Genomic DNA, 12109 nt, shown 5'->3' with positions numbered 1-12109 from the left:
ATGGGCTAGTTGACTTACAGAGCCAGAACTTGAGAAGTCTGCAAGTGCACAACTGTGAGTATAATTTGTGGAAGCAACTACCATGACTGCACGCAGTTGACAAATTAAACATGTATCTGGTCATTTTCACATGCAGTTACCACTATTTCAGCAACCTAACCTAGGAAATTACAACATGCCCATTTGCATACATGAGTGGAATTCACCCCTGTACAGAGAACCCATACAAGGCTTCAGCACCTCTTCAGACATGAGTGTTAGTGATGTATAGCCTTTATACTGGGACTGGCTGAACAAGAAGACTGGGGATGGATACTGGGAGTTGGGAGGGAAGAGTGGGATCAGAAGAGGAACCTTGGGTTGTGGGAGACTGGGATGAGGAACCCCAGGAGGGAATCTGGGACTGGGAGCCAAGATGGCTGAGCAAAAAGCCAGAAGAAGAGACTGGAACTAAGAGTCTTTGGGGAAAAGCTGAGACTCAGATGGGGAACCCAAAAGTGGGGACTGGCTTGGTGAAGAGGTCTGTACGGGGAGCTGGGGGAAGGAGGAGTTACAGACGAGGCTAGGACTAGGAAGAGACAGGTTAGGCTGGAGGGAACAGCTGTAGGAGGGGTCAAGTGTGGAGGAACAGTGGCAAAGAAAGTCTATGACCATTAGAGAACACTCCCTTCCAGAAATGGGAATGGAATCCAAGATTCCTGGGTCTCACCTCTCCTCAGCAAATCGCTGTGAAGCCAACAGGCAAAGTGAATCAACTTCCTCTAGTGGCTGGGCCTCACAAAGGATGACAATATACTATTCCTCAAGTGGCAGAGGTCTCTATTGTGGATCTAAAGGTTCCAGCCCTACTGATGAACCATATGGGTGTCACTACAGTTCCGCCTGATGGAATTTCTGAGTTTATTGTGTAACTCTCTATATATTTATAATAATCCTTTCCACTTCAGTCATGTCTGATTTCCATGTATACAGGGTATTGATAGTCCTATTTTGCTTCAAACCAAGAAAAGCATTTTGGCTCGAATTTTCAAAGCAGCTTAAGTGAACTTGAATTTCAATGGGACTTGGGCACCTAATGGTCTTCTGTGCCTTTGCAAATTCTGCCCCTTGCTCAGTCTATACCCACACACTTTCCCCAGCAGAAAATAAAGAAAACTGGAAAAGTGCTTTTTTGCATGTCAAATAAGTTCTTATTGTGATTTTTCCCTCTCGGTTTTTCTAATCTCCCTCTTACAAATGTAATTTCTGTAGCTCCCATGGAAGTTGACTCAAACAGACTGAGGTTGCTAACCTCTGGAAACAGAGGGTGTTTCTTGCCACCCAAAACAGACCCTTTTTTTATGAGGGGCCTCATACTGCTGCCATTGCCCTCAATGGGTGCAGGATCAAGTCCTTAAATAGAGAAACTGTGGTGATATGTGAGAAAGGGGGCCTTTTTGACATTCCAGCTTCCTTTCCACTGTTTTGAAGAATGAGGTGCATCACAGGAGATAAAACCTTTTAATGTATCTTTCTGTCTCCATCAGCCAAGGTGTGACTGGGTCCCTACACCCTTGAAGAAAAATAAAATACCAAAAATAAATGTGGTTAAAACACACAGATTCTTTTCTTCCTTCAGGCAGGTAACACAGATTCGGGATTCTCCTTTTAGCAGGCAGGCCCCATTCTGTCCTCAGCTGGGGCCAAATAGCCCCTTCTCTTTCCTCCACACTGGTAGGGAGCTACAAAGAGGCTCCCAAATGGCAGGCTCGAGAAACAATAGCCCTGGGTCTGCTTTGTGGCAAAGAGGAGTGAAAAAATAAACAAAGGATTCCCTCTTGGCAGCATAAATAACCAAAAAACCTTCTCCCTTTGGCATAGCAGCAAAACAAAGATAAAAAATGTCTTTTCTCTTTAGCTTAAGGGCAGCCAATTCCAGGTCATTCCTAATCAAGAGAGCAGCTTCTCCCTCCCACAAGCCTTTTTTTCCAGTATAACCCTAATCCTTTTAATAAGCTACAGCTAAAGGCCTTTCCAGGCCTGGCTGTGCATGCAGCCTTTACAGTGTAAGCCAGTTCAAGCACAAAAAGCATAGGGTCAGTCAATCATGTCTCCTTTTCCTAGGAGAAATTTATCTTTTGCGATCAAAAAACTAGTAAAGACCAAATCTTACTTTTAACCTCTTCTCTGTCTAACCACTTTCCACAGTGCACACAACCCATCAGGCACTTTTCCTTTCTACCACCAAAATGGCAGAAGCACAGCAGGGAATACTTTGCGTACATCCTTCTCTGTTTTAGAGAATATTAATATCAGCTTTTGTGAAAGCTGAACCACAGGATCCAGATCTTCAGCTCTTCTTTATAACTGGACATTTGAAATGGAAATGAATGTGGTTTTGGTCTTTTCTTTTAAAAAACCCCTCAAACAATTACAGCCTCAGTGCTATTTAGGTATTTACAACTGCACAGAAACAATGGTACAGCGGATCATGGCATAACACCCGTATCACAGTGACACATGGGACCCTCATCAAAACGCACAAACAAAACATGTTTATCAAGAAAAATATTTTAATGAGGTTTTAACACCTGAAGGTTTATAGCAGGAGAGGTTAAATACCATGTGCCATAACTATGGTCCTTCAAGTGGTATCCCTATGGATGCTCCATTTCAGGTGTGCGGGCACTCCATGGCACCTTTGATTGGAGATTTCCGATAGCAGTGCCTGTTCTGCCCACGCATGCGCTCAGACATCCTCATGCCCCACAGTGAGGATATATAGGACTGTGGAGGTGAACCACCCTCAGTTCCTTCTCTACCATGAAGTCCTGTGAGACAAAACTCTGAAGCAGAGGCGAAGGAGGGTGGGTAGTGCAACACCCACAGGGATACATATATTGAAAAAACACCAGCTACTGCACAATTAAGTAACCTCTCCTCCTTCCTCAAGCAGTGTCTGTCAGCCTCCTTCCCAAGCACTATCCGCAGAAGGAGAAGGGAGCGTCAAAGTCGGATCTAACACTGAAGACAGACCTGCATTGCCAACCACAGCCTCCAATCTGGAAGCATGAAAATTGAGTCCCAGGTTGCAGCTCTGCAGCTTTCAACAACTTAGAACATCTTGCAGTAGCTGAACACTGGTGGCGTCATAACAAGAGAGAACATACCCACAGTGCCAAGTCTTTGAGTGGAAATTGTGGGTCCTTTGGCTCGGTCCGCAAATGAAAACAATCAGTCTGGGAGACTTTCCAAACAGTTTGGCTTTGGTTCTGTCCAGATAGAAGTTAAAGTAAGTAAAGAGAACTATACCAGAACTAGAGTAGAACGGCTAAGCTACAGCTAAGCTGAAAGCAGGCGCACAAGATACTCTGCCTCAGGTTGTAGGGCGGTTGAGAAGGAACTGAGGGTGGTTCACCCATGCAGCTCTGTATGTCCTCAGGATGGGGTACAAAGTTGTTTAGAGCACATGTGCAGATCCAAAAGGCACCACTTTTTGGGTTATTCCCTCACAAGCAGACTGTTTCCATGAGAGCAAACAGACATCAGTTCAAAAAGAAAAGGAGTACTTGTGGCACCTTAGAGACTAACCAATTTATTTGAGCATAAGCTTTCGTGAGCTACAGCTCACTTCATCGGATGCATACTGTGGAAACTGCAGAAGACATTATATACACCGAGACCATGAAACAATACCTCCTCCCACCCCACTCTCCTGCTGGTAATAGCTTATCTAAAGTGATAATCAAGTTGGGCCATTTCCAGCACAAATCCAGGTTTTCTCACCCTCCGCCCCCCCACACAAACTCACTCTCCTGCTGGTAATAGCCCATCCAAAGTGACCACTCTCTTTACAATGTGTATGATAATCAAGGTGGGCCATTTCCAGCACAAATCCAGGTTTTCTCATCCTCCTCCCCTTTTTCCAAAAACCACACACACAAACTCACTCTCCTGCTGGTAATAGCTTATCCAAAGTGACCACTCTCCTTACAATGTGTATGAAAATCAAAGTGGGCCATTTCCAGCACAAATACAGGTTTTCTCACCCCCGCCCCCCACAAAACACACACACAAACAGGGAAAGATTAAGAATGAGCTCTCAGAACTGGATACTCATAAAAAACCAACCTTCCACACAAACTTCCTCGTGGCTGGAATTTACTAAAACTAGACAAGCCATTTACAATGCACACTTTGCTTCTCTACAAAAGAAAAAGGACACTAAACTTTCTAAACTACTACATGCTACAAGGGGCCACAGCAATGGTTCCCTCAGCCCACCCAGCAATATTGTTAACCTATCCAACTATACTCTCAGCCCAGCAGAAGAAGCTGTCCTATCTCGGGGCCTCTCCTTCTGCCCCTCAACCCCCACGAACATGATACAGTTCTGTGGTGACCTAGAATCCTATTTTCGATGTCTCCGACTCAAGGAATATTTCCAAAATACCTCTGAACAGCATAGTAATCCACAGAGGCCTCCCTACCAACATTACAAAAAGAAGGATTCTAGGTGGACTCCTCCTGAAGGTCGAAACAGCAGACTGGACTTCTACATATACTGGAAATGGCCCACCTTGATTATCATACACATTGTAAGGAGAGTGGTCAGTTTGGATGAGCTATTGCCAGCAGGAGAGTGAGTTTGTGGGGGGGGAAGGGGGTGAGAAAACCTGGATTTGTGCTGGAAATGGCCCACCTTGATTATCATGCACATTGTAGGGAGAGTAGTCACTTTGGATAAGCTATTACCAGCAGGAGAGTGAGTTTGTGTGTGTGTGTTTTGTGGGGGGCGGGGGTGAGAAAACCTGGATTTGTGCTGGAAATGGCCCAACTTGATTATCATACACATTGTAAGGAGAGGTTTCAGAGTAACAGCCGTGTTAGTCTGTATTCGCAAAAAGAAAAGGAGTATTTGTGACACCTTAGAGACTAACCAATTTATTAGAGCATAAGCTTTCGTGAGCTACAGCTCACTTCATCAGATGCATATCGTGGAAACTGCAGCAGACTTTATATATACACAGGGAATATGAAACAATACCTCCTCCCACCCCACTGTCCTGCTGGTAATAGCTTATCTAAAGTGATCATCAGGTGGGCCATTTCCAGCACAAATCCAGGTTTTCTCACCCTCCACCCCCCCACACAAATTCACTCTCCTGCTGGTGATAGCCCATCCAAAGTGACAACTCTATACACAGTGTGCGTGACAATCAAGTTGGGCTATTTCCTGCACAAATCCAGGTTTTCTCACATCCCCCCCACCCCCATACACACACAAACTCACTCTCCTGCTGGTAATAGCTCATCCAAACTGACCACTCTTCAAGTTTAAATCCAAGTTAAACCAGAACATCTGGGGGGGGGGTAGGAAAAAACAAGAGGAAACAGGCTACCTTGCATAATGACTTAGCCACTCCCAGTCTCTATTTAAGCCTAAATTAATAGTATCCAATATGCAAATGAATTCCAATTCAGCAGTTTCTCGCTGGAGTCTGGATTTGAAGTTTTTTTGTTTTAAGATAGCGACCTTCATGTCTGTGATTGCGTGACCAGAGAGATTGAAGTGTTCTCCGACTGGTTTATGAATGTTATAATTCTTGACATCTGATTTGTGTCCATTTATTCTTTTACGTAGAGACTGTCCAGTTTGACCAATGTACATGGCAGAGGGGCATTGCTGGCACATGATGGCATATATCACATTGGTGGATGTGCAGGTGAACGAGCCTCTGATAGTGTGGCTGATGTTATTAGGCCCTGTGATGGTGTCCCCTGAATAGATATGTGGGCACAATTGGCAACGGGCTTTGTTGCAAGGATAAGTTCCTGGGTTAGTGGTTCTGTTGTGTGGTATGTGATTGTTGGTGAGTATTTGCTTCAGGTTGCGGGGCTGTCTGTAGGCAAGGACTGGCCTGTCTCCCAAGATTTGTGAGAGTGTTGGGTCATCCTTTAGGATAGGTTGTAGATCCTTAATAATGCGTTGGAGGGGTTTTAGTTGGGGGCTGAAGGTGACGGCTAGTGGCGTTCTGTTATTTTCTTTGTTAGGCCTGTCCTGTAGTAGGTAACTTCTGGGAACTCTTCTGGCTCTATCAATCTGTTTCTTTACTTCTGCAGGTGGGTATTGTAGTTGTAAGAAAGCTTGACAGAGATCTTGTAGGTGTTTGTCTCTGTCTGAGGGGTTGGAGCAAATGCGGTTGTATCGCAGAGCTTGGCTGTAGATGATGGATCGTGTGGTGTGGTCAGGGTGAAAGCTGGAGGCATGCAGGTAGGAATAGCGGTCAGTAGGTTTCCGGTATAGGGTGGTGTTTATGTGACCATTGTTTATTAGCACTGTAGTGTCCAGGAAGTGGATCTCTTGTGTGGACTGGACCAGGCTGAGGTTGATGGTGGGATGGAAATTGTTGAAATCATGGTGGAATTCCTCAAGGGCTTCTTTTCCATGGGTCCAGATGATGAAGATGTCATCAATATAGCGCAAGTAGAGTAGGGGCTTTAGGGGACGAGAGCTGAGGAAGCGTTGTTCTAAATCAGCCATAAAAATGTTGGTTTATTGTAAGGAGAGTGATCACTTTAGATAAGCTATTACCAGCAGGAGAGTGGGGTGGGAGGAGGTATTGTTTCATGGTCTCTGTGTATATAATGTCTTCTGCAGTTTCCACAGTATGCATCTGATGAAGTGAGCTGTAGCTCACGAAAGCTTATGCTCAAATAAATTGGTTAGTCTCTAAGGTGCCACAAGTACTCCTTTTCTTTTTGCGAATACAGACTAACACGGCTGTTACTCTGAAACCAGACATCAGTACTTACTTCTCCAGCTGCAATAGACATCTCCATCCCTCCCCTTCCATGTTACGTGGATATCCCTGCACCCCGGAGCCTGCACTCCCCTTCCCACACCCCAACCCTCTGCCTCAGCCCGGAGCCCCTCTTCTGCACCCCAACCCCCTCATCCCCAGCCCCACCCCAGAGCCCACACCCCCAGCCAAAGCCCTCACCCCCTCCCACAGCCCAAACCCTTGCCCTAGCCCCCCAAACCCCTCATTTCAGGCCCCAACCCAGAGCCCACACCCTGTCGCACCCGAACCCCCTCCCCAGCCAGGTGAAAATGAGCAAGTGAGTGAGGGTGAGGGAGAACAAGCGACAGAGAGAGGTGGGATGGAGTGAGGGGGGGTGAACTCAGAGAAGGGGCAGGGCAGGGGTGGGGAAAGGGTGTTCGGTTTTCTGCAAATACAAAGTTGGCAACCCTAGCCCGCATACTCACTTCCAAGCAAGCAGAGGCCAACGGGAGATCAGGGAAATACAGATGGAGGAAGAAAAAAGTTGAAGCAAGAGCTGAAAATTATCTGCAGACAGAACTGCAGAGAAGTTGGGGCAGATGGAGATGTCACAGAGGGATACCAGATGGAGCTCTGAACGCCTTGTGACTTATAGGGTGCCAGATGCCTCTTGATACATTGTAAAGCAAAATTAAAATGGTAAGGGGTACTTTGTACCCAGTCCTGAGATCACTACTGCAGGAGCTCAATGGAGGACACCAAGGCATGTTTGGGAGTGACTTTGGACAATTCCCAAGAAATCATTACCGATAATAATACTTGGTGCTTTTTTAGCACTTTGCCAGCACTAATTATTCTGCACACAGCCCTTAGGAGGGGAGTGTGAAAGCATCATTGTACCTATTTTATAGAGGGGAAAGCTGAGGCAGGAAAGTTACATAACCTGCTCAAAGCCAGTGATTCAATTTCAGAACCAGAACTATAATTATGATTCATTGTTTGTATCATGTCTAAAACGTACGTGGCACTTTACAGGCACAGTCTGCAACCAATCGATCACAATCTATGGTCCCGATTCTGCAATGGGCTCAGTGTGAGCTCAGGGATCCACCCACACAGCGTTCATTGCAGGATTGGGGCCTAAATAAGACAGAACACAAATTGGTACAAAGGGGTAAAACAGGCTTGCAGCAGAAAGTGAGGCAAGTGGTTACAAGTACAAGATCATACAGTAGAACCTCAGAGTTAGGAACACCTCGGGAATGGAGGTTGTTCGTAACTCTGAAACGTTTGTAACTCTGAACAAAATGTTATAGTTGTTCTTTCAAAAGTTCCCAACTGGACATTGACATTATACAGCTTTGAAACTTTACTCTGCGGAAGAAAAATGCTTTTAACCATCTTAATTTAAATGAAACAAGCACAGAAACTGTTTCCTTATCTTGTCAAATCTTTTTTAAACTTTCCCTTTATTTTTTTAGTAGTTTACGTTTAATGCTGTATTTGCTTTTTTGTTTTGGTTTGGTTTTTTGTCTCTGCTGCTGCCTGATTGTGTACTTCTGGTTCCAAATGAGGTTTGTAGTTGACCGGTCAGTTCATAACTCTGGTGTGGGTAACTCTGAGGTTCTACTGTACTGTTGCTCAGAGCTGCACATGCATCTAGGAGGTTAGATTACAGTTGTTGGGAGCTGGGTAGTTTTAGTATATTTTAGTTTTTGTTTATATTATTTTTAAAAAGTAGTTTGACCTGGTCATGGGAAGTTGAGTTAGACAGTAGGAGGAGAATGGTGGGGGAATGGAAGAAAGGCCTTAAAATACTGGTGAAGTGGGAGGAGAGGTGACTGGGAGGGAGGAAAGGGAATTAAGGATTGCCCTTCTCCTAGTTCAGCGCTTATTTCTCCAAGCCGTATTGCCTCCCGCAAAGTGTCCAAAAACTGAAAAATATAGACAAAGCAGAGATGCAAAAATCTGCAAATCTGGTTATTTATGGAATGATGACCCCCTTATTTTAAACCCCCCCAAAAAAATCACATGGGAAAAAACAAAACCACAGTATTCCCAACCCAAAATGTTCAGAAAGCATGAGTCAGGCTCAACAAAAATCATGAGACTGGCCTTAAAATCACAAGAGTATGGAAAAATAACAGATTTGGCGTTCTTTTTACTTGCCTTCTGCTTTTGGAGCCTTTAGGATGCACTGGGGTCACACTTCGAAGCTTTCTTCACCGCCACGAGGGCTAGAAACTCACTTTTTCTTTAAGAACGAAGGGTGACATCATCACGTAATCACTTGACTCCAGGAGCTGGGGCTGTAAGGAAAACCATAATTATCGTGAGACTCATCACAAAAATCATGAGAGTTGGCAACACTGAATTAGGTTAAAAAGAATGGAAACAGCAGCTTGGAAAGAAAATGATTTGAAAGGATAGATGTGTTACATAATCACTTCCAAGTTGCTCCTGCATTTGAAATGCACAGGAAGCAGATCCACCCCTTTTGTCCTTTTGAAAGTACAGCTTCACTTCAGGCTGATAAACCTGAAGAGCTACTATAGCTACAAAGCTTTTTCAGCTGCTGCCAGGATGGGAACGACACAGCTTCCATGCAGGTCCAGGAGTTTTTGCTTCACTTTTAGTCTTTTCGTCATTCTGCTTCACCAAACTGCTGCAGAAAGAACGCTGAAATATGTGGTTGCCGTAAGTAGATGGCCTCATCGTTTAATTGCTGGCAATGATTTCAATGTGGTGTTCCTTGAATTGATAAAAATGTAAGATTTCAACCCCTCTTTGTACAGATTCCACAAGGAAAGAAATACTGTAGGCATTTCTTTGTACAGCGGATAATCAAGCCTCAAAGGCTCATCTTAATGAAGATAAAATAAGTCAAATTGTAAAGATTTTTTACAAGATAAAAGAACCCCCAAGATGTGTGGGTAAAGCACATGAACGGCAGTCAAGAGATTGGGGTTCTATCCTTGTCTGTCCCTCCCAGCCTTTGTGTGCCCATGTCAATCTCTGTGTGCCTCCGTTTCCCCATCTGTAGAATTGAGGATACTTACCTAGCTCATAGGCGTTTCAAAGGTAAATTTATTCATGTTTTTAAAGTTCTCTGAGATCTTCAAATGGAAGGCATGCTAGAAATGCAGGTATTTTATTTCTTATGACAGCTGAATTGGCCTAGCAGTGTGCAGAGGCATACAAAGCCTCATTTATTTAGCGTTGTGATGTACATGCTGCATTAACTAGGAAGAATTTGGAAACTGGCTGCAACAATTTTTCATGGCCCATTTCTCGTTTTAAAGTCAAAAGAATAACAATACAGCATCCATTTCCCCTCAACAGATTTGGGGAGGCTTTCCCCTCAATTGATCTGGAATTTCAGTAGTATGTTTTGAAGCTGGCCCTTTATATCTTTTTCTTTATATACGGGTGGCAATGATTAAGAAGATGCAGTTTAAAGTGTTGCTTCCAATATAGAACCTTAGGCAGTGAAATGTATTGTTTGTAACAAGGAACGCTATTATACAAACATTCTTGTACCTTCCCAATGAGTGCTTATTGATCCTTGTAGAGAAAACAGTATTACCTATTGTGTCTGTGCCAAAGAAAGAAAATCTGTGATACTTCTTATGTCTCTGTTGGCTGACGTTAGTAGGAGTACCATTTGGCTTGTGGGCCAAAATGCCTTATCCTACTCCCGTTGACTTCAGTGGGAATCTCAAAGGGAATTGGATCAGGCACCAGGCAAAGAAGAGACCCAAGTTCTATTTTCAGCAACATGTTCAAAGTCTGTCCCATTCATTAGTGCATGTATATAGGAATATCTTAAGAGTATTAAAGTGAGTGAAAAAGCACTGAATGCACAGGTGGCATCAGGCAGATGGCATCATCTGGAGACTGGAACTCTCTAAAGCAGTGGTTCTGAAACATATTAATTGGGCCCCCCTTCTTTGTGTCTGTAGTCGTTTATGTCCCTGCTCCCTCTCTCCCACCCCCGCCCCTGCTCTGAAGGCAAGGCATCCAGCTGTGAAGGCAGCGCACACCAGCAGCAACACAGAAGGATGGCAACATAAGTGTGGGAAGTAGAGGTGTGGAGGGTGCTGCAGCACCCCTAGGTTTTGCGTATGGGGGGTCCTGGCAGCTGGCCCCGTGCCTGGGGTTTGCTTCTGGCCCCATACCCAGGGCTCCTCTCCTGGCTCCAACCTCCTCACCCACCCCAAGCTGTGGCCACAGCCTAGGCCCCCTTACCCCTCTCTGTGTCCCCCCTCCCGAAGCCACAGCCCTGCTCCCAGCCTTAGCTGGAGGGACCACTGAGGAGCGTGGACAGGGTTAAGGGAAGCTGCAGCTCAGCACCCCCACTCTGAAAACTGTTCCAGTGCCACTGGGTGTCAGTGCGAAAAGTGATATTTGTCAATATCACTTTTCACAGCAGACGTAGAGTCCCATTGCCACCCTTACTTTTGTGCTGCTGCTGCTACCCCGACGTTGGCAGCTGGAGCCCCAGCACTTCCATGTGATGGATGTGGGGGGAATGAAAGCCCAAGCCGGCTGCCTCTGGTGAGGGATTGAGGCGGGGTGGGGGAATAAGAAGAGGCTGGGGCTCCAGCTGTCAGCCCCAGGCTGCCGGGACTCCAGCTGTCCCCTTTATCCCCACCTCCCAGATGTGCATGGCCCTTCTGCATGAGCCCCAGCCACTCGTGACTGACAGCCAGAGCTCTTTCCCGCCCGCCCCTCCCCCCCCCCCCAAAGGCTACAGCTCTCATGCCTTCGGAGGTCTGCCACATAGTTTGAGAAAGCAACTTAAGCTTGAGCTGAATAGGTGTAACTATGTTCTACAAATTGATGTCCTGACCCAATTTGTTAATTGAGAGTTCTGCAGAGCCATTCATAGGAGGTGCTCACTTTCTTGGAGAATCAGTTCCTTAATATCTAAGAACCACCTCTTTACCTCTGTTCCATTCACTTTCTGCCACCCACTGAAAAAGAACATAGTACTCCATTTATTTCTAGGATAGCATACACCATTTTATTTATTTCCTTACTTACAATAATTGCTATTCCAGAGAATTTTCATGTAAATTGTCCTCCTTTTCAGATAAAGGCTAAATTATTCTAGTATTCCAGTTACACTTTAGCTGGTTGAGCAATCAGCTATACAATTCCTATAGATCTGGTCTTACTATCAGAGTATATTTCCCCTTCCCTGGCACAGCTTCACTGGGTTGAATTCTTATCTTTTAGGTGTTGTCTCCTGGACTTGCTGATTCGAATTTGAACGATATACTGAAATGATGTGCCAAAATGGAAACCATTTTCACCCCTTTCTTTTTCTTATTACTGTACTT

This window comes from Lepidochelys kempii, chromosome 2 (assembly GCF_965140285.1).
Source record: "Lepidochelys kempii isolate rLepKem1 chromosome 2, rLepKem1.hap1, whole genome shotgun sequence".
Lineage (NCBI taxonomy): Eukaryota > Metazoa > Chordata > Testudines > Cheloniidae > Lepidochelys > Lepidochelys kempii.
This window is presented reverse-complemented; position numbering follows the sequence as displayed.